This window comes from Phodopus roborovskii, unplaced genomic scaffold (genome assembly GCF_943737965.1).
Source record: "Phodopus roborovskii unplaced genomic scaffold, PHOROB, whole genome shotgun sequence".
NCBI lineage: Eukaryota > Metazoa > Chordata > Mammalia > Rodentia > Cricetidae > Phodopus > Phodopus roborovskii.
In genome coordinates, this window is record NW_026126525.1 from 15,442,941 (window position 1) to 15,470,018 (window position 27,078).

At 38.3% G+C, this 27,078-nt stretch overlaps 1 pseudogene; it reads left to right on the forward strand.

Moving 5' to 3' along the window:
• LOC127232456 (la-related protein 1-like) overlaps positions 1–24,956 on the forward strand; it is a 29,044-nt pseudogene extending 4,088 nt beyond the window's left edge.
• Positions 24,957–27,078: the final 2,122 nt, after the last annotated feature.

The following is a 27,078-nucleotide window of genomic DNA, read 5'->3' on the forward strand; positions in this document are numbered from 1 at the left end:
ATATTTGACTCCCATCACTAGGCCTCTGCTGGGAGGAACAACCTGGAGCTTCTCTAAGCACAGTAGACCCACTTATTCATGCAGGACCACCCTAAATCCCTGCTTGCCTGATCTCTGAACCCCACTGCCGGTCACCTGATCTTTGACACCCATCACCCTTCCCCACCTCTAGGAGAGACCTCCTAGAGAGCTTGGACCATCCAGAGCTACAGACATTGAATTTCTGACCCACTTAAGCCCAGCGAAAGAGTAGCATAGAGAGAGACCCCACCTGCACCCACTGGAAGAGGCAATGGAAAGACGCAATACAAGAAAACACCTAACAATAGAAAGACAAGCATGATATCACCAGAATCTAGGGACTTTACACCAACTAGACCTGAACACCACAAAGCAAATGAAGCAGAAGATATTAAAAATTAAAAAAGATCTACATAAAAATGATAGGGGCCTTCAAAGATGATGTGAGAAAATCCCTTAAAGAAATGGAAGAAAAAACAAACAAAAAATTGGAAGAAATTAACAAATCTCTTAAGAAAAACAACAAACAAAACAACAACAACAACAACAACAACAACAACAAACAAAACAATCAGGCGAAGGAAACAGTTCAAGACTTGAAAACTGAAATAGAGACAATAAAGGAAACACAAACTGAAGGAATGCTGGAAATAGAAAAACTGGACAAACGATTGGGAACTACAGACACAAGCATAACCAACAGAATTCAAGAGATGGAAGAGAGAATCTCAGGCGCTGAAGATAAACTAGAGGAAATAGATTCATTGACCAAAAAAAAAAAAAAAAAAAAAAAAAAAAAAAAAAATTAAATCCAACAAATCCTTAACACAAAACATCCAGGAACTGTGGGACACCATGAAAAGGCCAAACCTAAGAATAATAGGCATAGAAGAAGGCAAAGAAACCCAGCTCAAAGGTGCAGAAAACATTCAACGAAATCATTGAAGAAAACTTTCCAAATCTGAAGAAGGACATGCCCATGAAAGTACAAGAAGCATACTGAACCCCAAATAGGCTGGACCAAAGAAAAAAGACCCCTCGACATATAATAATCAAAAGACCTAGCATACAGAATAAAGAAAGAATATTAAGAGCAGCAAAGGAAAAAGGACAGGCAACATATAAAGGCAGACCTATCAAAATAACACCTGACTTCACCATGGTAACTCTCAAGGCCAGAAGGTCCTGTATAGATGTTCTACAAACACTAAGAGTCCACAAATGCCAGCCCAGGCTACTATACCCAGCAAAACTCTCAATCACTATTAATGGAGAAAACAAGATATTTAATGACAAAACCAGATTTTCACAATATGTATCTACAAATCTAGCCCTACAGAAAGTTCTGGAGGGAAAACTCCAACCCAAGGAAATTAACTATGCTCACAAAGACATAGGCAATAGATAATACAACTTCACCAAACCCAGGGATAAAGCAGGGCAAATATATTTACAATACCACTGCCAACAACAAATCTAAAACAAACAAGCATTAACAATCAATGGTCCTTACTTTCCCTCAACATTAGTGGTCTTAACTCGCCTATAAAAGACACAGGCTAATAGAATGGTTATGAAGACAGAATCCACCCTTCTGTTACATACAAGCAATACATCTAAGCTTCAAAGATATTACCTCTGGGTAAAAGGTTGGATCTTCCAATCAAATGGACCCAAGAAACAAGCAGGTATGGCTATCCTAATATCTAACAAGTTAGACTTCAAACCAAAATCAATCACAAGAGCTGAAGACAGTCATTTTGTATTCATCATAGGAGAAATCAATCAGCACAATCAGCACAAAGTCTCAATTTTGAACATCTATGCCCCAAATACAAAGGCACCCACATTCGTAAAAGAAAGGCAATTAAAACCCAAAGCTACATAAAACCTCACACAATTATAGTTGGAGACTTCAACACACCACTCTCAAATGTAGAAAGGACCACCAGTCAAAAGAAACAAAGAAATAAAAGAACTAACAGAAGTTATGTCTCAGTTGGGTTTAACAGACATCTATAAAACATTCCATCCAAACACAAAAGAATATACCTTCTTCTCTGCTCCACATGGAACGTTCTCTAAAATTGACCCCATACTAGGCAACATAAGAAACCTCAATAGATAAAAAAATTGGAATAGTCCTCTGTATCTTATCAGACTGCCATGCTTTAAAGTTGGAATTCAACAACAACACAAATAGCAGAAACCCTACAAACACATGGAAACTGAACAATGCACAATTCCACCATACCGGTGTCAAACAAGAAATAGAAAGAAATTAAGGATTTCCTAAAATTTAATGAGAATGAAGACCCAACACACCCGAACTTATGGGACACCTTGAAAGCAGTGTTACGAGGGAAGTTCATTGCACTAAGTGCCCATATGAAGAAAACAGAGGATAGTCATACTAGAGAATTAACAGCACAACTGAAAGCCTTAGAACAAAAGAAGAAAACTCACCCCAGAGGAGTAGACACCAGGAAATAATCAATTTGAAGGCTGAAATCAATAAAGTAGAAACCAGGAAAACATTACAAAAAAAAAAATCAATGCAACAAACAGTTGGTTTTTTGAGAAAATCAACAAGATAGAGAAACCTTTATCCAAACTAACCAAAAAAGCAGTCAGAGAACATGCAAATTAACAAAATCAGAAATGAAAAGGGGGACATAGCAACAGATACTGAGGAAATCCAGACAATTTTAGGTCATACGTTGAAAACCTGTACACAACAAAATTTGAAAATTCAAAGGAAATGTATGAAATTTCTGGATGAGTATCACTTAACAAAATTAAATCAAGAACAGACAAACAACTTAAATAGATCTATAACCTCAAATTAAATATAAACAGTCATCAAAATCCTTCAAACCAAAAAAAGCCCAGGGACAGATGGCTTCAGTACAGAATTCTATGAGACAGTCAAGGAAGAAATAATAACAATACTCCTCAAATTGTTGCACACAATAGAAACAGAAGGTTCATTACCAAACTCTTTTTACAAGATCACAATCACCTTGGTACCCAAGCCTCATAAAGACACAACAAAGAAAGAAAACTACAGACCAATATCCCTGATGAACATTGATGTAAAAATACTTAATAAAATGCTGGCAAACGGAATCCAAGAAATCAGAGAAATCATCCACCATGACCAAGTAGGCTTCATCCCTGAGTTGCAGGGATGGTTTAATATATGAAAATCTATGAACGTGATCCACCATATAAACAAACTGAAAAAGAAAAACCATATGATCATCTCCCTAGATGCTGAAAAAGCCTTCGACAAAATTCAACACCCTTTCATGATAAAGGTCTTGGAGAGATCAGGGATGACAGGAACACATCTAAACACAATAAGAGCAATATACAGTAAACCAACTACCAACGTCAAACTGAATGGAGAGAAGCTTAAGGCCATTATAGGTTTAAAGAGAAATGTGATCCTAGTGAAATGTCTAGAGACCTATAAGACTCACCCCAACTAACAATTTGAGCAACAGTGGAAAGGCTACCTCAAATGCCCTTCCCTGATAAAGAGATTGATGACTAAGTTATCTGCCATCATAGAGCCCTCATCTAATAGCTGATGGAAACAGAAGCAAACACTCACAATAAACACTGAGCCCAACTGGAATCCAGATGCAGAGAGGAAGAACAAGGCCAGGCTACAATAACTCATAGAGACAGCTGACCTGAACAAGGAGGAGCTAATGGGCCCTCAGACTGATAGTTGGTAATCCAGCATGGGATTGACTCAGACCCCCTGGACATGGGTCTCAGCTAGAAGGCCTGGTCATTCTATGGGACTTGGACAGTGGAATCAGGATGTATTCTTTGTGCACAAAAGGACTTTGGGAGCACATCTCCCATGGAGACTTACTCCCTTAACCTAGAGACAGGAGAGAAGGCCTAGTCCCTAATCTAAATGACTTGACAGATTTAGATGACCCCTCCTGGAAGGCATCACCCTACATGGGGAGGGGGTTTTGGGAGGGTAGGGGTGTCAGATGGCAAGAGATGGTGGGAGAGAGGGAAAGAGGAAGGGAGGGAGAGGGGACAGGGATGGATATGTAAAATAAAAATAAAAGATAATAAATTATAACTCAAGGATTTACAATTTATTCTGGACATTTTTTGAAATTCCTTTTTATAATATAAGTATTTTTTCTGATAGATTAGCAAAAAGGATATAATTGATTTTATTATAATTGTATATATTTCCATAAGTCAATAAATATTGAGGAATTTTTATTTTTGAACTTTATTTATTTATTTATTTTTAATTTTTTTTTATAAAAAAGTCCATTTAAATGAAAACAAACATTTATAGACAATATTTGGGAATTTGGGCGTCGTTCTTTCCAAACTACTTCCTGCTGGTAAGGGGCACTGTCATGGGAGATTCTAAGAAGATGCAGAAATCCTGGCTGTAGTCTGTAGGGCTGCTTTTTCCAGCTGTTTTGAATGTAGGATCACTTGGTACTCTGTTTCAGGTGGTCTGGCTTAATCAAACTACATTAGTCTGGAAGAAATCCACATCTTTTCATTTTCTGTGGAAACAAAAATAGAAATCCTTTCCCCAGTAACTTGACATCGAACTTAATTTTGGACACAAAGCATTTTTTTTTTTAATTTATTATTTTACATGTCGATCCCAGTTCCCTCTCCCTCCTTTCCTCCCTCCTTCCCTGCCTCCCTCCCAACCTCACTCCTTCACTTTTACCTTCTCTGCCCTCTCACATGCACCCTAACCACCCTCCCTTCCCATCCCCATACCCCAATTCCATATGTAGGGGAATGCCATCCAGTTGGGGTCATGTAGATCTGACAGATCATGTGAAGTAGGGACTAGGGCTTCTCTCCTGTGTCTAGGTTAAGGCAGTTATCCCTCCATGGGGGATGTGTTAGCAAGGTCCTTTTGTGCACCAGGGATACATCCTGGCTCCACTGTCTGAGGTTCCTTAGACTGCTCAGTCCTTCTGGCTGAGACCCATATTCAGGGGGGCCTGAGTCAGTCCCATGCTGGCTTCCCAGCTATCAGTCTGGGGGCCCGTTAGCTTCTCCTTGTTCAGGTAAGCTGTCTCTATGTGTTTCTACAGCCTGGTCTTGTCCTCTCCATCTGCATCTGGGTTGTACTTCGACTCAGTGTTTATGTATGGGTGTTTGCACCTGTTTCCAACAGGCATTAGATGAGGGCTCCATGGATAAGTTAGTTGCTGATCTCACTCTCCGGAAAGGGCATTTATGGCAGCCTTTCCACGGATGCTTAAATTGTTACTTGGTGGCAGTCTTGTAGTTCTCTTGAACTTTCTTTGGGTTCAATTTTATCTTCAAACCAATATTGGCTCACTCTTTTATGTTCTCTCTCTCTCTCTCTCTCTCTCTCTCTCTCTATCTCTCTCTCTCTCTCTCTCTCTCTCTCTCTCTCTCTCTCTCTCTCTCTCTCTCTCCTGTCTTCTAATCCTAACCGGGCTCAATCTTCCTGGTCTCATGTGTTTTCCTTTCCTCCCCCTCGTTTTCTCCTACGTCTTTCTCCATTCCCTGCCCCCCACCCCGACTTCTGCTGTGCTCTGGGTGACTTGTCCCTTTCTGGTTCTGTGAGGGACTTTATATGAATCTTTTAGAATACACCTGGTATCCTAGTTCCTCTGGTGGTGTGAATTATAGGCTGGTGATCCTTTGCTCTAGGTCTAAAATCCATATATGAGTGAGTTCATACTATGTTCCTCTTTTTGTGACTGGGTTACCTCATTCAGGATGGTTTCTTCAAGTGCCATCCACTTGCCTGCTTCTAAGTTTGAAGAGGTCCCATTTATAAACTGTTGCTCTCAGTGTCTGTGCCCCCTGGACTTATGTTCAAGAAGCAGTCTCCTATACCAATTTGTTCAAGGGTATCTCCTACTTTCTCTTCTAAGAGGTACAGTCTGGCTGGATTGATGTTGAGGTCTTTGATCCTTTTGGACTTGAGTTTTGTGCATGGGGACAGACATGGTTCTATCTGCAGTCTTCTACACTCCCTCATCCAATTGTGCCAGCACCATTTGTTGATGCTGCTGTCCTTGCCCCATTGTGCAATTTTACTTGTTTTGTCGAAGATCAGGTATTCATAGGTGTGTGGGTTAATATCAGGATTTTCAATTCGATTCCATTGGTCTACCTGTCTATTTTTGTGCCAATACCAGGCCGTTTTCATAACTATAGCTCTGTAGTAGAGTTTAATGTCAGGAATGATGATGCCTCCTGAAGTGCTTTTATTGTATAGTGTTGTTTTGGCTATCCTGGGTCTTTTGTTTTTCCATATAAAGTTGATTATTATGCTTTCAAGGTCCTTGAAGAATTGTGGTGGTATTTTAATGGGGAATGCATTGAATCTGTAGATTGCTTTTGGCAAGATTGCCATTTTTACTTTGTTTAACCTACCTATCCAAGAGCATGGGAGATCTTTCCATTTTCTGTTATCTTCTTTACTTTCTTTCTTTAGAGCCACAAAGTTCTTATTATATAGGTCTTTTACTTTTTTGGTAAGCATTACACCAATATACTTTATGTTGCTTGTGGCTATTGTAAAGGGTGATGTTTTTCAGATTTCTTTCTCTGTCTCTTTGTCGTCTGAAAAAAGTAGGGCTACTGATTTTTTTTGAGTTTATCTTGTATCCGGCTAGTTTGCTGAAGGTGTTTATCAGCTGTAGGAGTTCCCTGGTAGAGTTTATTGGGTCGCTTATGTAAACTATCATATCATCTGCAAATAGAGACAGTTTGACTTCTTCCTTTCCAATTTGGATCCACTTGATCTCCTTTTGTTGTCTTATAGCATTAGCTAGAACTTCTAGTACGATATTGAAGAGATATGGAGAGAGAGGGCAGCCTTGTCTTGTTCCTGATTTTAGAGGAATTGGCTTAAGTTTCTCTCCATTCAGTTTGATGTTGGCAGTTGGTTTGCTGTATATTGCTCTTATTATGTTTAGGTATGTTCCTGTTTCCCTGACCTCTCCAAGACCTTTATCATGAAAGGGTGTTGAATTTTGTCGAAGGCTTTTCAGCATCTAGAGTGATAATAATGTGGTTTTTCTTTTTCTGTTTGTTTATATGGTGGATCATGTTGATAGATTTTCATATGTTAAAGCAGCTCTGCACTCCAGGATGAAGCCTACTTGGTCATGGTGGATGATTTCTCTGATGTATTCTTGAATTCAGTTTGCCAATATTTTATTGAGTATTTTTGTATCAATATTCATCAGGGATATTGTTCTATAGTTTTCTTTCTTAGTTGTGTCTTTTTGAGGCTTGGGTACCAAGGTGATTGTGGCCTCATAAAAAGATGTTGGCAATGAACTTTCTGTTTCTGTTTTGTGGAACAGTTTGAGGTGTATTGGTATTAGTTCTTCCTTGAATGTTTGGTAGAATTCTGTACTGAATCCATCTTGCCCTGGACTTTTTTTGTTGGAAGGCTTTAGATGACTACTTCTATTTCATTGGGGGTTATAGGTCTATTTAAGTTGTTTGTCTGTTATTGATTTAATTTTGGTAAGTGATAGTTATCCAGAAATTTGTTCATTTCCTTTGAATTTTCAATTTTTGTGGAATACAGGTTTTTCAAGTATTAACTTAAAATTGTCTGGATTTCTTCTGTGTCCATTGTTATGTTCCCTTTTTCATTTCTGATTTTGTTAATTTGCATGTTCTTTCTCTGCTTTTTCGTTATTTTGGATAAAGGTTTGTGTATCTTGTTGATTTTGTTAAAAAACCAAGTTCATTGCATTGATTTTTTTTTTTTTTGTATTGTTTTCCTGGTTTCTATTTTGTTGATTTCAGCCCTCAAGTTGATTATTTCCTGGTGTCTACTCCTATAGGGTGTGTTCGCTTCCTCTGTTCTAAGGTTTTCAGTTGGGCTGTTAATTCTCATATGTGACTATCCTCTGTTTTCTTCATATGGGCACTTAGTGCAATGAACTTCCCTCGTAGCACTGCTTTCAAGGTGTCCCATAAGTTCGGGTATGTTGTGTCCTCATTCTTCCTCTATGCCTGTTATTCTTAGGTTTGGCCTTTTCACGGTGTCCCACATTTCTTGGTTGTTTTGTGTTAAGGATTTGTTGGACTTATGGTTTTCTTTGGTCGATGAATCTATTTCTTCTAGTTTATCTTCTGCGTCTGAGATTCTCTCTTCCATCTCTTGATGGTAGATTTGTTGACTCCCCAAATTTGGCCTCACCCCTTCAGCATAGAATGGAGGGTGGGAAGCTGGAAAGGTGGAGTGCACTGGGGAAGGAGAGGTAGAGGGAACAGGGTTGATATATAAAAATGAAAAACATTCTTTCTTTTTTATTTATTTTTGAAAATAATGATCTAATATTTTATATACCAACAGCAGTTCCCATTACCTTCCAAATTCCTGCTCCCCTCACTTCCCTCCGCACAATAATCTCTTCAAAGAAGTGAGGCTTTCAAAAGTATTTTTTAAAATAAATATTAACAATGTTGAGGCCATTCAGTGTTTCAGTTAAGGATGGAATGTGTGAACTCTGGAAATGGTGACCTTGACGTGAAGAATGGAGAAAATCTTCAGGATTGCTCCTCTGTCATATTAGGCACTTGAGAAGTAATCAAGCTAAGTCAAGTATAGAGTATGCTGTGGTAAACATGTTTTTAAACTACTAATATGTGGTTCTTTATTATACAGCAATAGAGAACTCTTACATGTTTCTAAACCAAAAATCCCTGAATGTCAATAAAAGAAAATGTTTCCCTCTTAGGTTTGATCATACAGGTCCTTGATGAAAGCTTAGACGGTATTGAGGGAAAGAAAATATCATAAACAAAAATCTTAAGCTTTGGTGTTAGTAGACCTGGTCACTGAAATCAATACAAAATGGAAGTAATTGCCCTAGAGGACTGGAAAAATTCTGTGTCATTCATGAGTGTAGTATTATTCTAAGTTGTAATTAAAATAAATTTCAAACATGTCGCAGGGTGTGTACTTTTCAAATTTGCTAGTGAAGCAGTGGTGGGAGGTAGAGATATGTTTAATGTGATTCTATAGAATGGGAAGCTACAAGACAAGGTGGTCAAAAAAGACCAACGGGAGGAAGACTAGTAGTCTCAGTAGTGTAAGACAGTGTTTATTGCCATTCTCTGTCATGTATAGTCCGTGTGACTGTATAGTGTGTTTGAAACGACTGTGTTTACACCTTTGTTTAATGGCATTCATGCATGTTTCCACATTTTCAAGTCGGTCAGATGAGTTGTGAGATATTGCTAGTCATGTCTAAGGACCTTTTCATACAGTCATTTAATTATTAAGTATGAGAAGCACTAGTAATTTATAGAATAAAAGCAGATATTTTTACCTAAAAGCATAAAACTAGTAAATAGTATTAAAATGGGAATTTATCCACTAGAGAACTATTAAAGAGGTTCTTTTGATTCAAATTTTATAAGCTGTAGAGGCACATAAGGAACACAAATATAGGGAAGATTATTCATGCTGTTAGTTCTGATAATAACTCATATTATCCTGATCATGTGATATTTCACAAAATTCAAAATGTTCTAAATATACTGTATTGGAAAGATTAGTAAGGATTAATTTTCATGAGTCGTATACTTCCAAGAGTAGACTTCAGGAATATACACAGATGTGGGGGAGGCCACCTACCTGTGTGGCAATTAATCTCTAGGCTTCTGCAAGAGTCTGTCTTGCCTACACCAAACTCAAAGGCCCCTCCTATGCCACATGCAACCTCTCTTCCAAGCCAGATTTGAACATAGACTCAAATCCTATATTTCCACCTCTCCTTTGTCTGTGCACTGCTGGCAGCCAAGCCATTCCAACATCTAGGCTGATGAGATCACTTGTTCATCTAAGCCTCTACTCAAACATGCTCTTACATTCCCTTTCAGTATGAGATTTAGAATTCACAGAAATTCCACATGCCCAGAACTCAGGTCAAAAATGAAAAATCAAACATATCCCCTTTGTACAACCTTCCAGTCGAATAGAAATGTTTGCCAATCATAATTAGCTAGATGAATTATAGGAAACAAAATTTAAACAGAGATTCATCAGCATTTTCAAAAGACTCAAGATGTTTAAAAGACCCATAGGAACAGATCCGTGATATAAATAACAAATAACTTAAGGAGAAGAAAGCTCAGGTTCTCAGGTCTTCAAGAATACACAGTAGATGACAACAAATATTCATTGGGATGATCCACCAGATAAGTCTTTGTTCAGTGGAAGATAAACTCATAACAAGGATTGACATGATTGATTCTGCCTGTAATTTTCTTGTGTGTACCATGATCTCTCCATTAAAATATCCATGGGATTCTTCCAAATAATGTAGGTAATCAATTCTTCATTTACTGGCATCTGTTGTTTCTGTAAATTGACAGAAAGATGACATCCTCCTTTACTGTGTACTTCTGGTGAATCATGTATGCCTTTATAGTTTTGTCAATTTGCAGATAATAGCGAGACTCTTAGAAGCCTGTTTTCTATCATTAGCTATCTGGAAAATTAGGCAATTAAGGAAAATTAGCTAGAATGAGTATTTCTGTGCCTAGATTGAGGCTAGACTATAGACAAGGACAGAATTGCAGATGTCTGGTTTAATTAGTCAAGCTCTTTTAATCAGAGAGGGACATGGAATACTTACTGGTTTCTCTAGTCAGGCCTGATTGATAATAGATATCAACAGTCACTCCATATTAAATTCTTTAGCAATTAATACTCTGAAAAAATTTCTAACCTCAGTTAATGTTACTAAAATCAAGGCTCAGCTATGTTTATGTTTAAGTCCTATATTTACATGAATTACTAAAGTAACAGTTAACCAATTAACCAAGTCAAGAAAAAAAAAGCTTTATTATGTGAGAATAGTTTCACAAATAGCCAGGGCCACAGAAGATGGTCTGGCCTCAGAAACTTGACTAATAAATTTACAAACTTCCCTCCTTGCACTCTTGGGTACGTACAAGATAAGAAAAAGAGTATTTAGGTTTGGGATAGTTTTCAGTGTCAGCACTTGACAAAGAATGCTGAAACACCCAGTACTCTTTGCCCATGCTCCTTATGGTTTACTCAAGAAATGCATTGTGACCCTGAGAAATAGCTTGTAACATTTTACTACCTAAAGTTTGATGTTGAGCGTGTACATAAATTCATAAACTAAATGAAGAGAATTGGAAGGAGAGATTTGGAATTAAAAAAGGAGAGAAAGGAATTAAAAGAGCATGACCCTGAGATCATGTTTTTTCCCCTTTATACATATAAGTAATTTTCCCTAAATCCTAGCTGCTCTTGGAATCCTTTTCACTATACTGGGAGCAGACTTGGGAGCTGGACTCATAGGAAGCAACACACACAGAAGCCCAAGGAAACACAAACACAAGGCTGATGAGAAATATAAAGCCAATTCTTTATTTGAGAGCAGCATTCAATAAAAGATAGGAAAATTGAAGAGAACTCAAGCTGAAATGAAGATGGAATTGACTGGAAAAATTCAAGCATCACAAGTAGTATGCATGAAGAAGAAAAGAGAATATCTTGACTCAATTATATTGTAGAGAACCTTAACCCAATAATAAAGCATATTTTTTTATATTACAGGAAAGGAATGCACAGTAATTGTGGGACAACATGAAAAGATTGAACCTCATAATTATAGGCATAGAAGAGGGAGAAGAATTCCCCAAAACTGCTATAAACAGTATCTTCAACCAGATCATATAGAAAACTTTCCCAAACTAAGGAATGCCACACCATACAGATGCAAGAATCCCACAGAGCATAAATTATGTAGGTCCAGATAAAACTGTAACTTTACTGAAGAATCTAGTGAATTCGGACATTTCTTGGGACTTCCTGAAGCTTTTAAGTAGTTCTTTTCCTGAGATAAACAGGTTTCTTGCAGTATGTTATGGTTCTCCTCTGCACAGAGAGAGCTGATGTTTTACCCTCTTCCTCTCTAACGTCTTCAGTCTTAAGAAACTCCCTTCCAAAGTGGAAGATTTTAATCTTGAATGAAACTACTACATAAGAGTTATTCTCATATCAGGTACTACCAAACTGTCAGCATAGTTCAACAAGTTGTCATTGCCATTTCCTCAGGGGTGCTATTAAAATTCGCAGGTCTTTCAGCGAAAGGAAAACAAAAGACATGAACTATGGAATTATTGATTTTAATTGTTCTGCCAATAACTTCACATTTCATGTTATATTTCAACAATGAAACTGTCAAGACAGTCACATCTCCAAGGCTGACAAAGATATGAGGAAAGATACTCTCCAGAGAAGGAGAGAGGTTATGGATGCTATAAAGCAGTGTGTGGCAGAGAACATCTAAAATGTGTTCTTTATAAGGGAAGTACAAGTGGATAATTAGACTCTCTATTGCCAGTTGGCCATGACAATCTAAGAAGACCTTCTTCCTCATCCCCTTTGGATAAGGGTTGAATAGGAGTCAGGTCCACAGCTTTCACTTGATAGGAGCCTATTTCTTGTGAAGAAGCTATTATGTTTGAAGCATTCTCTGGGATGAAGTTTTACTTATTATTACCTTTACAATATGTAATCATTGCCCCAACTCCTAACTGCAGAACAGTTGTTAGGTATTAGTTGTTGGAAGGTCTGTTTTCTTTAAGGATGCGTCCCTTTGTAGACAGACCATGCTCTAATGGATGAGTCACACCATGGAGTACAGGGACAGTACAAATGAAATGCCATTTGTTATTTAAAAAAGATATAGAGGACATGAAGTTGGGCAGGTAGAAAGGAGAGGGTGGATTTAGAAGAATTTATGGTGAATAGTGGGTAATGAACATGTTCTCTAGCTGCATTATACACAAGGTATATCAACACAACCCTCTTTCAAATCACAGGCTATGGGCATCAACATGGCTCTATATAGCAACACATTCAATGAACAACTGCTAGAACTGACATGGTGATATGGTCCAACACAGCCTCTGGCTGACACAGGATTCTGGACCCAGACATGGATCTTGGTAGCAGTAAGGGCCAGAGACATAAACATGGTTTCAGGTGGAAGTAGGCAATGCACATTGATATGAGCTCCGTAAGTTCAGGCCTTGGAAAACTCCACAGCTCTGCATCTCTCCATGACACAAACAAAACACACACACACACACACACTCATCCAAGTATTTATGCATACATTGATATACTTTAAAAAAAACATTTAGGAAATGTTTTACCTTGGGTTGCCATGTACTGTACTTGGTATATTTCTCATCAGTTGTGAAGCCTAGTTAGCTTAAGTGTTTTCAACCACAGAAGGACTGATAACACTTGTAATATTTAGAGTGCTATTACCCTCAGCCCTTGGGGAGGCAGTATGCATAGTAGTTGGAGTTTTGTTACTTGTAGGAGTTGGGCTGGTGTTATTTAAGATGTGGTGCAGTCACCTGCCTATGTTTGTGTAGTATCTCTCTTGTTAGTTGAGATTATCTCAGTTTCCACACCATTTCTGGAAGTCTTTGCCTGGAAGTTGCTATGAGGTGTGATCTACAAATTATAAGTAGGAAATCAAGTACAAGTTTAAGTGAGGTTAAAGGGGGTGTGTATTAGTGGAGTCATGAGGACAACCAAGAAAGGTAGAAAACTCATCCAGTGAAGAGGGTTCTAACGTCTAATATTTGACAGGAAAGTTGTTGAAAGGCAATTTGCAAAATCTGGAGCAGCCACACAATGTGGCTGGTTCAAGCCATGTTGAAGGTGATTGAACTCTGATCCTGAAATTAGGGGGTAAATATGGGAGCTGACATGGAGGATGTGATTGGAGCAGATGCAGGAAGAGGACAAGGGGAAGTTGCTGAGAACAAATGACAAAAAGCCAGATTGTAGATGTGGATCATGAGAACAAGAAACATATCTCAGTTATCCAGTGAACTGGATACCAAATAATGAAAAATGAAACTTTTATTTTAATTGACACATAGTTATTACATATTCCTTCCTCATTGCCTCTACTTTTGTCACTATTAGTGACATCCATGTCAGTGAAAATGATCTATACAATGCCATTACTTCTTAGTAGCTTTGCTTTTCTTACTTTTACCATATGGACTTAAAATTTAACATTGTTTTCTGAACACAAACAATCCCTCATCATTTCCTTATTTATTTTTATTCCCAACAATTACATTGCCTGAAGGTATCTTGACTCTTGAAACATGAAAGTCTGCTTATTCTATTCTGTGTGTATATTCAATCCCTAGAATTTGAAAATATCAGGAACTTGTAAATACTTATGGCTTCAGTCAGAGATATGTTTGAAGTCTTGATCAGATGTGTGGGAGAGACAAATGTGGTTCAAAATGATGATGCCATAGAGTCTCAGAGAAGAAGGACTCAACACTATCCTTATCTTTAATTCAGCCTTAGGAAATCAATGAGAACCAGTACAAGCTATGGCGAGACATCTGACATACATAATTATGAGATATAGCAAATCTTGCAAGGGGCTAAGTTTGTGATGATGTATTAGGATACCATCCATTAACAACACAGAAATTAAAGTGGAATTTCAGCATTAACACATCCAAACCAAGCAAAATGAGGAGATATCCAGCAAAATTTGTATGAAAGTGAGAAAGGCTTGTCTAGTTAGGAAGATATTGTCCTTAATGTGGTTGAGGTGGAGTGGGATGAAAACTCGTTAGAGTTCTGAGTTATGGGGATACTGGTATGGGAAAAGTAATTACAACAGAAGGAGGCACAAGAGTTAAATTTTGGCAGTGTTTTAGACTATCTCTTCCTGACTGCTGAAGGCAGTCTTTGTCTCCTCTTGGGAAATCATCAGTGGAATTTGAGGCAGTAGCAGTGGTTAGGGAGATATTGGCAGTAGGTGTTTTATTTGCTTGTACTGGGGGAGGAGGTGGAGTGAGAGGAGGATTGCTTGGCTGAATGACTGTTTCCACTGCAGCATCTTGAGTAAGGGGATCTCTTTCAGTTCCTAAACCAAGGTAAGTAATTCATGATCCAGCAAACCCTAGAAGAAAAGGAGGTAGATGTGTTCCAGTTAGGAAGATGTTGACCCTACTGCTGTATATGGGTTGAAGTGGAGTAAGAAGACTGATTAGAGATCTGAGTTGTGGAGGTGTTGGTATCGAAAGTAAAATTGTAATGGGAGCAAGATTAATGAGTATACCTATTACAGTATGTTGATTAAGGGGATCTGTGTTAATTCTTATGGAAGTAACAAATGATCCAGCAATTCCTTGACAAAGAGGAGGAAGGCTTGGTGCAATAAATCTTGAAAGACAAGGAGGAAGGCATCTTCCAGCAACTCTTGGTCCAAAGGGACAGGGACAAGAAGGCTGTGGTCCTTGAGGATCATGTTGCCCTCTGGAGCCTCTGCGACACTCACCAGACTGTGGGAGAAAGAAATGAAACAATTTTAAACTAAATATTTTAGACAATTATCAGCCTGTTCTCTTTGGAGGTGGGTAGAATTTTAAGATGGCCTCTAAAAGTCCCACTCTCCAAAGACATTTCCTGGCCTGATATTTATCAGATATGTTCTTCTAAAACAAGATCTGTAATGCTGTAGGCAGAAGAAGCTTGAGATTTCATGCTGCAACAAATGATCTATTGACTTATAGTAAAGTTCCCTACTGGAGAAAAACGTATGGCAATAAGGTGATAATTGATTGGCGTGGCCTCTGGCTCCCAGCAAGAAAGCAGAGAATCACCTCATGGGAGTTTTCTAGGTTCCTGGCCTTTACCATACTTATCGTGATCTCAATACACACATTTAAGAGTTAGAGGCTAGAATCTAAGAAAGAATGCATGGTATTTGTTTTCCTGGATATGGGTTACTTTGTTTTCTACATTTTATAGTCCCCCCCTTTTTTTTTTACATTTTCATTTTCATGATTTATTGTCCATTAATGATGGAAAATAAGCTTTTAGGGAAATCACTGGGGATATAACAGAACAAGAAGGAATTATTTTGATAAAAAGGATCCAGTGTGGGAAAGGGGGAACAGGGATCAGGGTACGGGGAAAATCCACCCAAATAGAATATGAATATCCCACATGGAAAACTGTTTACTTTATATTAATTTAAACTATTAATAAACATATGATTCTTCCTCCCTCTCCAGTTGAACTCCAGGAGCTCAGCCCATTGTTTGGCTGTGGGGTCACTGCACCTGCTTCTATCAAATAGTGGATGTAGGATCTATGATGACAATTAGAGTAGTCAATAATTGATTATAGGGGAAGGCCCATTCAGCCATCATCTCTACCTTTGTAGAAGTCTTACCTGAATGTTGATGAAAATTTTATGGCTTGATCTTTTGTGGGTTATCCTGCGAGTGGGACAGAGACTTATCCCAGTTTTATGAACTGACCTTTAGGAGATCATTTCCTATGGTGGGATACCTTGCTGAGCCTTGATATAGGGGAGAGGGTCTTGGTCCTACTTCCACTTGACATGACAGATTTTATTGATTTTACAAAGTAAGCCTTAACCCCTTAGCATAAGATGGGCATATGAAGAATTCAAGTGTGTGTGTGTGGGACTGAAGAAGAAAAAAAGGGGAGATGGGGTTGATATGTTAAAATGAAAAAAAAATTTCTCTCATTTATTTATTTTTGAAAAAAATCTTTTCTCATGTTACATACCAAACACAGTTCTCACTCATGCCATTCCTCCCACTCTCCACTCTCCACTCTCCGCACCTTCCTCCCAACCCACTGCCCCGTTCACGCCTCAGAGACACAAGGCTTTCTCAAACATATTTTAAACAAAAGATTAACAAAGTTGAAGCCATTCAATGCTGCACTAATGGGATGAAATCTGTGAACTATGAAAATTATGACCTTGAGATGAAGAAAGGAGCAAACCTTCAGGATTCCTCTTTGTCACTTGAAATGCTTGAGAAGAACACAGCTAAGTCAAGTGTAGAATATGCTTTGATAAACAGGTTTTTAAACTCCTGACTTGTGGTTAATTATTATGCAGCCATAGAGAACTATTACATGTTTCTAAGTAAAAAATACTGATGTCAATCTAAGAAAACGTTTCCCTCTCATGTCCTTGACAGGTCCTTGAAGAAAGCTGAGATGGTATTGAAGGGAAAGCAAATGCCACAAGCAAAAATCTTGAGATTGGCTGTTACTAGATCTGGTCAGTGATATCAATCATAAATGGAAGTAATTGCTCTATGGGACTAGGAAATGTCTGTCTCATTCAGGTACTTAGGGTGACTCTAAATTTTAATTCCAAAGAATTTCAAAACATGTTACAGAGTTTGTACTTTTCAACATATGTTAGCATAGCAATAGTGGAAGGTACAGCTATGTTTAATATGACTCTATTGAATGGGAAGCTACAATACAAGGTGGTCAAAAAAGGCCAAAGGGAGGAAGGCCTAGTAGTCTCTGTAGTGTAAGACTGTGTTTTAGAGTTCTTCTCTGTCATGTATAGTCTGTGTGACTCTATAGCATGTTTATAACAACTCTGTCTACACCTTTGGTTAATGACTTTCATGTATGCTTCTACTTTCTGGAGTCTGGCATCTGAGTTGTGAAATATTGTTAGTCATGCCTAAGACCATTTTCATACACTCATTTACTGTGAACAATTTACTATTTCCTAGCATGTCTAGACAGTGCTTGCCCTGGTACAGCAATGTTGTGTACTAAGTACCATTATTTGTGGTGTTAACATGAGTTTAGTTACTTTTCTAGGACATGAATATGTTGAAATCTTCCTTTAGGTCAGATCAAGAAGAGAGACAAATGCACTGTATTTATAATAAAATCTACATAAGTTCTGAGAATTGAACATGACAATCATCATCCTTCTGTGACTATTAAGTTAAATCAGAATTTCAAAGTGGAATTTAAAGTGCTAGAGTAGAATTTCACCAGTCATTTATAACTTCTGTGTATTAGGAAAGGGAGATAAATAATGTTAACACTGAAGTAAAAGATAACAAGGGAATATGAAGATGTATGGTAGGAATTAGTGATACTTACCAGGAAACATCCACCAAGAACCCAAAGGCCCAAGAGCAAATAGAGTGGTCTCATCTTTTGGTAGCTCCTGAAAGTAAGCACAATGGCTATTTATTGATCCTTTAAATAACAGAATGGCCTTATTTTGACTTTTCTCTACACATGGTGTATATGTTGTATAGTGTATTTTAAAATAATCTTCCTACCCTAATTTTGGACTCAGTATTAGTGGGGTAATATGGTCAGCTCATAACCTTTGACTGTATAACGATGGAACTGTTTTTCACATTTGACTTGCGAACTGATGCTGGAGAGAACACCAGATACTTGTTCTTGAAGACTTTGAGCAAAAGAAGCACTCCAAAGTAAAGCTTTGGCTTAGCATTAATTGCTTCAAAACAGACATTATTCATTTGTTCAACTTGTTGTAGAGTAACAGGCTTCTGTAGAGTTTTGTTTGATATAATAACAGTGTAATATGGCAATATGTGATATATTTGGTCTTCATGACAGCTAGACCATAAGCAAGAAATCTTCCTATGAGATACAATCAAAGGGCAAAGCATCACTTAGTACATGTTAGTACATGACACTATTCATAAATCTGCTTTTTAATGTCTGTCAATAACTAGAACAGAAGAAAATGTCATTCTTTAGCTCTATTTTCTTTTCAGTGTCTTAAAGTTTGTGATCCTTTTTCAGCACCAGCTTTTCTGCATTCTCCCTTCATATCACTCTGCACAGTGATCTCTCAGCTCCCAGAGTCATCTCTGTTAATAGTGTAAATATGGCAAAATCTGAGGAATTGTTTCTCAATAGATATTATGAACAAATATGACTTGTTTTTCTAAGATATCTTATGTAAAGCTTAAAAAATAAGAATTAATTATACATATGTATAGTAGAATAATTCTCTCTCAGAGTTCATCTGAGAGTATGCCATCATTATGAAGTAAAGAATCATAAGGTACAAGGAGGAGAAAGAAAATTGTGGAATTTGTTGGAGTTACTATTCCAAGTGATTAATTAAATATTGTTGTGTTATTTGTGAACATTTTCAAAATGGAATACATTTTATATTGTCTCTTTTCTTGTAGGCACAATTTGCTCAAAAAATGAAAAAAGAATATCATATAAACAGCCTATAAAATGCTATCTCTGAAAGCTACATACAATTTATCGTCAAGTTAAAGCGCTTCATATCTCCAGGTGCCTACCTTGGAGAAGTTTTTTGTCAGATGCTTAGTCTGCTAGCCAGTAGGACTCTGCTAATTTGTTCCTGAGTGGTGGAAGATAAGGACAAAGGCCCAGAACTCTCAGCTCTTATATATGGTGTAGCATAATTTCATTGTCAATAAAAGAAGTACAAGTAGGAAGATAAACTAACTTTATTGATGCTTTACAGACAGGAATCATCCTTACCAATTACACTGTGTGTTTCTTCATTCTTTTCATTTCCAAATTCACTCCATTTCTCAGTGTGTGAGGCTTCTATAGGAAGATGTATAGTGAGTCAAAAAGGTGCTTACATTTCAGAACAAAAAAGTGGGACCTGTGGTGCTCACTGTTCATTTATTTTGGAGAAAAAAAAAAGGAATTGTTTTTCTGATTTTTTTAATTTATAAATTTATTCTGTTTACATAGGAACTAAAATTATATTAAAATATGAAACAAAGACACTAGGAAAAATTCCAGACCCTTCTATCCTGTCAAATGGAAGAACCTTCAGTTGTGTTTGCCAACTGAAAAAATAATATTTAGAGTCTAGGAGTTTTATAAAACAAGTTTATATAACTGAAGAAACCTACCAGACTCTAGCAAATAAATTAAAAAAGAGAACAAAAAAGTGTTAAAAAATATAATGAAATAAAATGAAAAACAAAACCAAACAACCAAAGAGGACAGAATCCCATTCTGATTATTTTAAACGTCACCTTATGTTTCAGTCTCATATTTCCTACTTCACTTTAAACATAAATGTTATGTGGGAAGTACAAGTATTTAAATTGTGAATTGTCATGTTATCTTGTGAAAAAGTAGTAATAAAAATGATAATGAGAATCAAAAATCACTGTTGAATAGATTTTGCCAAATAATACGCGCGCGAGTGCGCGCGCACACACACACACACACACACACACACACACTCACACACACACATACAAGGTACACTATAACATCTTTATTTTCTGGATAAAAGGCTAATCTATTTATTTAATTTGTATTTAATTTTTACCTTTTAAACTGTAATAATGAAGTTGTATAATAATTTTGAATTGCAATATTCTCCACATCTGCCCTCATGCATTTTTTCCTCACCCTTATACAACATTGACTTAGTACAACAATATTGTTGTTCTTTTGATTCAAATTTTATAACCTGTAGAGACACATAAGGAACAAAGACCCAGGCAAGACTCCTTTTATGCTTAGTTCTGATAGTGGCTCATATTAACTGATCAAGTTGATATTTCACCACCCTGGAAAGAATAGTAAGAATAAACTTTTCATTAGTCATAAGCTTCCAGTGGTGGACTTCTGTATATAAAGGGGTGGTGGGGTGCTCACCCGTCTGTGCTGCAACCAATCTCTAGGCTTCTGCAAGGATCTCCTTTGCCCTCACTAAAGGCATTGGCTCCTCCTGTGTTGCATTCAACCTCTCTTCCAAGCAATATTTGTGCTGGGACTCACATCCTGTGTTTCCAGCCCACTCCCCTGTCCAACTGCTGGCAGCATAAACCATTCCTACCACCTAGGCCTAACTCATTTGTGCATCATCACTTCAACATCAACATACTCTTTTGGTATGAGATTTAGAATTCACAAAAATTCCATATGCCAAGAACTCTGGGAAAAAATACAAACATGAAAATATCAAGCTGGTATCTCCTCTGTACAACCTACTAGTCTTATAGAAATGTTTGCCAATGATAATGAGCTAGATGAACTCCAGAAAACAAAATTTAAACAGAGAATCATCAGCATTATCGAAAGATGCAAGATGTTTAAAAAGACTCAGAGGAACATCTCAGTGATATCTAGAATAAAGAACTTAAGGAGAATAAAAGCTCAGGTGCTGGGGTCCACAAGGATACACAGTAGAAGAATACAGATATTCATTTGGATGATCCATCAGACTGACTAGCCTTTGTCTGATGGAAGATAAACTCATAACAAGGTTTATTGGTCCACTGCCTTTGGACATGATTGATTCTGCCTGTAATTTTCTTGCTTGTACCATGATCTCTGCCCTAATGTAGCCATGGGATTCTCCCAAATATTGTTGGCAATGAGTTCTACATTTACTGGGAACTATAGTTCCCGTAAATTAACAGAAGGGTGACATCCTCCTTTATTGTGTACTTCTGGATAATTAAATATGCCTTCAGAGTTTAGCTTTTTTAAGATAATGGTGAGACTTTTTATAAGACTGTTTTCCATCATTAGCTAGCTAACAAGACAATTAAGAACAAAACAGTTAGACTGGATTACAAGCTAGACTTTTCACTGATTATAGGCAAGAACAGAATTGCAGATGTCTGGTTTGATAAGTCAAGGTCTTTTAGACATAGAGGGACCTGCATCACTTTCTGGTGTCTCTAGTCAGGCCTGGCTGATAGCAGAAACCAGTGGTTACTCCCTATTAAATTCTTTAACAACTAACAGTCTGCACAAACTTCTAACTTCAGTTTATGGCAGGGAAATCAAGGCTCAGACATGTTTATGTTTAAATCCTAACATTTATATGGATAACAAGAGTAATAATTAACCAATTAACCAAGTCCAGTAAGAAACAGCTTTACATGGAAAAGTTTCACAGATAACAAGGGTCTCAGAAGATGATCTGGCTTCACTGCCATCACTAATAAAGTTGCAAGCTTCCCCCTCCTTATATTCTCAGGTTACATACAGGATAAGAAAATGTATCCTTAGGTTTGGGACACTTTTCAGTTTCAGCACTTGACAAAGAGTGCTAAAACGCCCAGTGCTCTTTGCCCATGCCTAAGTGTTGTCACAGTAAATGACTCTGCTCCTTATGATTTACTCAAAGAATGCATTGTGACCTGGAGTTATAGCTTGTAACATTTTTACTTCCTAAAGTTTGAAGTTAAACATTTATATAACTGTATGAACAGAATGGAGAGAAGAGTTGGAAGGAGAAATTGGAACTAAAAATGAGAGCAAGAAATTAAAAGAGCATCACTCTGGATCATGTTTGTCTTTTTCCTTTAGACGGATAGGAAATTTTCCCTAAGTCCTAGCTGCTCCAAGGCATCCTTTTCACTACCCTGTTATTTGACATGGGAGATGGACTTATAGGCTGCCACACACAGGGAAAAACCACGGCAATGATTACTATGGCATTGTAACTCTAAGGGTGCAATAGTGCTATACAGACTTTAGTGACCACAATCTGTCTAGTTGGATTAAGGCCCACTCAACAAGAAGGCACTTGTGCCTAGGACAGGAAACCTGGCCAATTACCCATGGCTAAAGAAGTCAGGATCTTGGTGGAGAACTTACAACCACCACTTTATTAAACCATAGTCATCCACAACTACATGCTTGATATTTATTCTTCTACCCAGAGAAAGTCATTTCTCATCCCTCATCAATGAAAATTCCATTTTTAACTGATGGAGAACATTACACAAAATAAGGATAACAAGATATTGTGTGTTGCCACATATTGTAAGAGCCTGAGTAACAGGAAGTTTCCTAAGAATTCTTATCTCTGAAATAACAGAGATGCTACACCATGAAGTATCATCAACATGGCTGTCTAAACAAGACCTGGAAGAGGATGATATCAATATTTATGCTAATTTCAAAGGGGGAATCACATGAAGCCTCAGTCTTAGACAAAGAAGCACAGATAACAAAGGAGTGCAGAGAGTGGAGAAAACAGTATCTCTCAGGTAAGAGTCTCTGGGTTTGAAAACTAATAACTAATGGTCATCCATGAGATCGAATTCATTCAGGTAACTTTTACAGTTAGGAATGCATGTACCTGCAGAGAATGTGAAATAGGTCACTAATTTCAAAGAAGTGGCCACTTCCTGGTCCCCCAATAGTGGATTATTCATAAACAGATTTCTCTCAGCTTTTCAACTGCTCAGAGTTTGTTCCCTGCCAGCACTACCAGAAGGAGACTGAGTAGGCACCTGGATCTCCACGTGCTGTTACTCCAGCACCAACCAAAATAGAGGAGGTCAGCAACCTGAAGACCCTTCCCAAGGGCCTGTCTGCTAACTTCCCAGACCTGAACACTGAGAGCTGGATTGAAGTGAAGAAAGGCCTCGGCCCTCCCCAGCATGCCCCAATAAGTCAGAGAAGCCAAGATTCTCCCACCCAACTACTCTGCCTCAGCAGCTTCCCTCCCAGAAGCTGATGTCTAAGGATCAGGATGATCAAGAAATGGTCTTCCTGCTTGAGGAGGAGATGGAGCAGATGGATTGCTGGAATAATACCTTCACTGCCTGGTCTGATGAGAACTGTGATTATGAGATTGATGACCTGAATGTCAACAAGGTCCTCATTGTCACTCAAACACCCACCTTACAGGTGTCATCGTGGAGGGGACCGCACAGGCAACCATACTTCTCATGCCAAGACGAGTGCTGAGCTGACCAAGATCATTAACAATGTGCTCTTCTATTATGATCAAGACCTACGGACTGAGAAGTTTGAGCCTGAGCATTCACAGATCAAGCAAGAAGTCGATAACCTCAAGAAAGTGAATATGATTAGTCCGGAGCAATTTGACACTCTGACCCATGAGGCCCTGTGGATCCCAACCAGGAGGTTCCTCCTGGACCACCTCGATTCCAACAAGCCCTGGCCAACAAGCTGTTTGGTGCTCCTGAGCCCTCTACCATTGCCCAATCTCTACTAACCACTGTCCCAGAGTTGCCAAACTACCAAAACGCCAGGACCCACCCCGAACACACACACACCCGGACACCTCAGCTCAAAGACATCTCTGTTTTATTCAGTGGAGAAGGAAGGAAGTACCCTAGATGCAAAGATGCCTCAAAAAAGGAAGACAAGGTACAGCTTGAACCTCCCCTCTCCCCCAGAGTCATGTGGATTGGGTGATGGATTCCAGGAAGCACAGGCCCAGGACTGCTTCTATTAACTCCAGTCCTTCAGAAGAACACCTGCAGTTGGCAGCTATCAATGAACTCCTCAGTCGCTGCCCAAGTTCCAGCATCCTTCTTCCCATGAGCTGCTCAAAGAGTGTCAAAGAGAATAGCTCCACACAACATGTCTGCTGCAAACATCAGAGGCACAGCCTTAATGAGCGGAAGCGCTTGTGCACTGGGCAGGCTCACGAGATGAATACCCTTTTCTGCTTTTGGTTCTTCTTCCTCCGGGATCACTTCAATAAAAAGATGTATGAAGAGTTCAAGTAGCTGGCACTGGAGGATGCCAAAGAAGGCATATGGTTTGGAGTGCCTTTTTCTATATTACAATTATGGTCTGGAGAAGTTCCGACTGGACATATTCAAGGATTTCCAGGAGGAGACTGTGAAGGACTATGAGGCTGGCCAGCGGTATGGATTAGAGAAGTTCTGGGCCTTCTTGAAATATTCCAAAACCAAAAATTTGGACATTGACCCCAAACTACAAGAATACCTCGGCAAATCCCGACATCTAGAAGACTTCCAAGTGGACCACCCCATGGGCAAGGAAGGAAGGCAATCATAAGCAACACCCAGTGGTAGCAGAAGGCAGTGGTGAGGGCAGGAACCTGTGCCCTTCCAACAGGCCTGCCACTAGGATCTGCCAACCCTCTACTGGCCAGGCCACTTGGGAAAATGCCAAATGGAACGCTCAGAAGCCATCTGGGGTTTGGGATAGAAGGGATGGGGTGGGCGAGGATCTATGGGGGTGCCTTGTCCCAGGAGAGTGGACAGAGACGGGACAGGCCTAGAGTTTCTAGGATGGGCCTTTGGGCTAAGTAGCAGTGTATACCATTTGGGCTATTAGTGGTGTCCCCTGGGCCCTGGGCAGGAGCCCCCAAGTTCCCTCCTGTCTCCCCTTCCCTAAGGGAGGGGAGGGGAAGGAGTATATATATATATGTGTGTGTGTGTGTGTGTGTGTGTGTGTGTGTGTGTGTGTGTAGTTTTAAATTATTGATAGTTTATCTGAAGAATTACCAAAATCTCTCCTCTTCAGCCATTCTTGTGGCTATTGGGTCAACCTGTCTCCCAACTTCTTCCATCTCCCCTCAAGCCAACTTTGCAGCCCACCAGAAGGCTCTGGCGGTGCCCATGGGCCCCAGAACTACAAGCCCCTCTATCAACTCGCGTTTGCCATCATCGTGTTCCCTTCTGTTTCACATAACCTTCTGCCATCTCTGGGGGAAGGAAACCAAAGTATCTCAGAGTGGGGGTTGGGGAGTTTTAGCCTCTCCTGCTCACCTACTTCTCTCCAGCTGGGAGACGTTGCTCGTACCACCAAAGACTAGTGAAACATGATTCATCTTATTATTTTTTTCCTCTGGCCATGACCTCTTAATACCTGCGAAAACAGAAAAAGCAAAAACAATAACAAAACAACCCAAAAAACAAAAAACCCTTGAAAAGGAAAAAAGGACAAAAAAAAAAAAAAAAAAAAAAAAAAAAAAAAGAGATAAAAAAATCAGAACACACCTAATCCATACAAAGAGATATCTTCCCCCCTCCTTGGAATTTTTCTTCTGTTCTGTTTTTGGAAATAATATGCTTTTAAAAAGAAAAAACATTTGGAATGTATAGGAAAACATATATTTGTTATAGTCACATAGATTGACAAGTTAAAAAAGATATCTGAGTATCTATTGAGTTGGGTATTGCTGGGAGGTCCTGGAATGAACTTTCCATGGACTCCAAAATAAATTATTTATATAGCTATACTTTACATACATTATAATTGTATATAAATATAAATGATTAATATGTTTAGGTAAGTCTTAATTGTGCATCATATACAGTTATGTGGATATGATTGTATCATCAGTATTTGGTATCAAGGTGAGGTAAAAACTTGCTAGCTTCTTGTAGATACATCATGTGTGTAGAACCATCTTCGTGTTAACAGAGCCTATTAAAGTGCTGATCATAGTGTTGTTCTTTAGAGGAACAAAGAAGCTTAAATACCTTTGATCAAACTGAGTTAATTTTAGTACATGCATAAATTGAATTATTTTCAATACAAGACTAAAGAAATGACAAGACTCCATCCACTTTCTCATATTTTGCTTAATCATAATTCATAAGTCATGATTTTAATATGTCAATATTCAGTTTTAAAGATTGGTAAACTCAAAAGAGTAAGATGAAATTGTAATTTAAAAATAGACAATATCTTCTCTAATTGTCTTAAAAATAGTCCAATGCAGATTAGTGCATTTAAGTTTGAGAATTTGAGAACTGTCTATTGTTTATGATTTTATGTTCTTTAAAAAGTCAAATAAATCAGTTTCAGTTTTCTCACTGTTAAAATGGGTTCAATGTTATCTGTTTCTCAAGGTTGTTCTGAATAGTAAATTAGATTTAGGAGCTTCCTATTCAGTTGCATGTCTATGTTCTATGTCTAGTCCTTTTTTTTCCTTTTCATTAATTGTGCCAAGGAGGCTCCTGTCACACAAGCTCACAAGTAGACACACAAACAAAACACACACACATACACACACACACACACACACACACACACACACACACATCCATGCATTTATGCATACATTCATATACTTTAAAAATCTATAGGATATATTTTACCTTGGTTTGCCATGTATTATACTTGGTATATTTGCCATATCACACAGTTGTGAAGCCTAATTAGCTGCAGTGTTGCCAACCACAGCAGGGCTGCTAACATTTGTAATACTTAGAGTGCTGTTACCCTTAGCCCTTGGGGAGGTAGGATGCATAGCAGTTGGAGTTTACTTGTAGCAGCTGGTGTTATTTAAGAAGATATGGTGCTGTCACCTACCTCAGATGGGGTAGTATCACTCTTGGTAGTTGAGATTATCTCAGATTCCACACCATTTGTGGAAATCTTTGCCTGGAAAG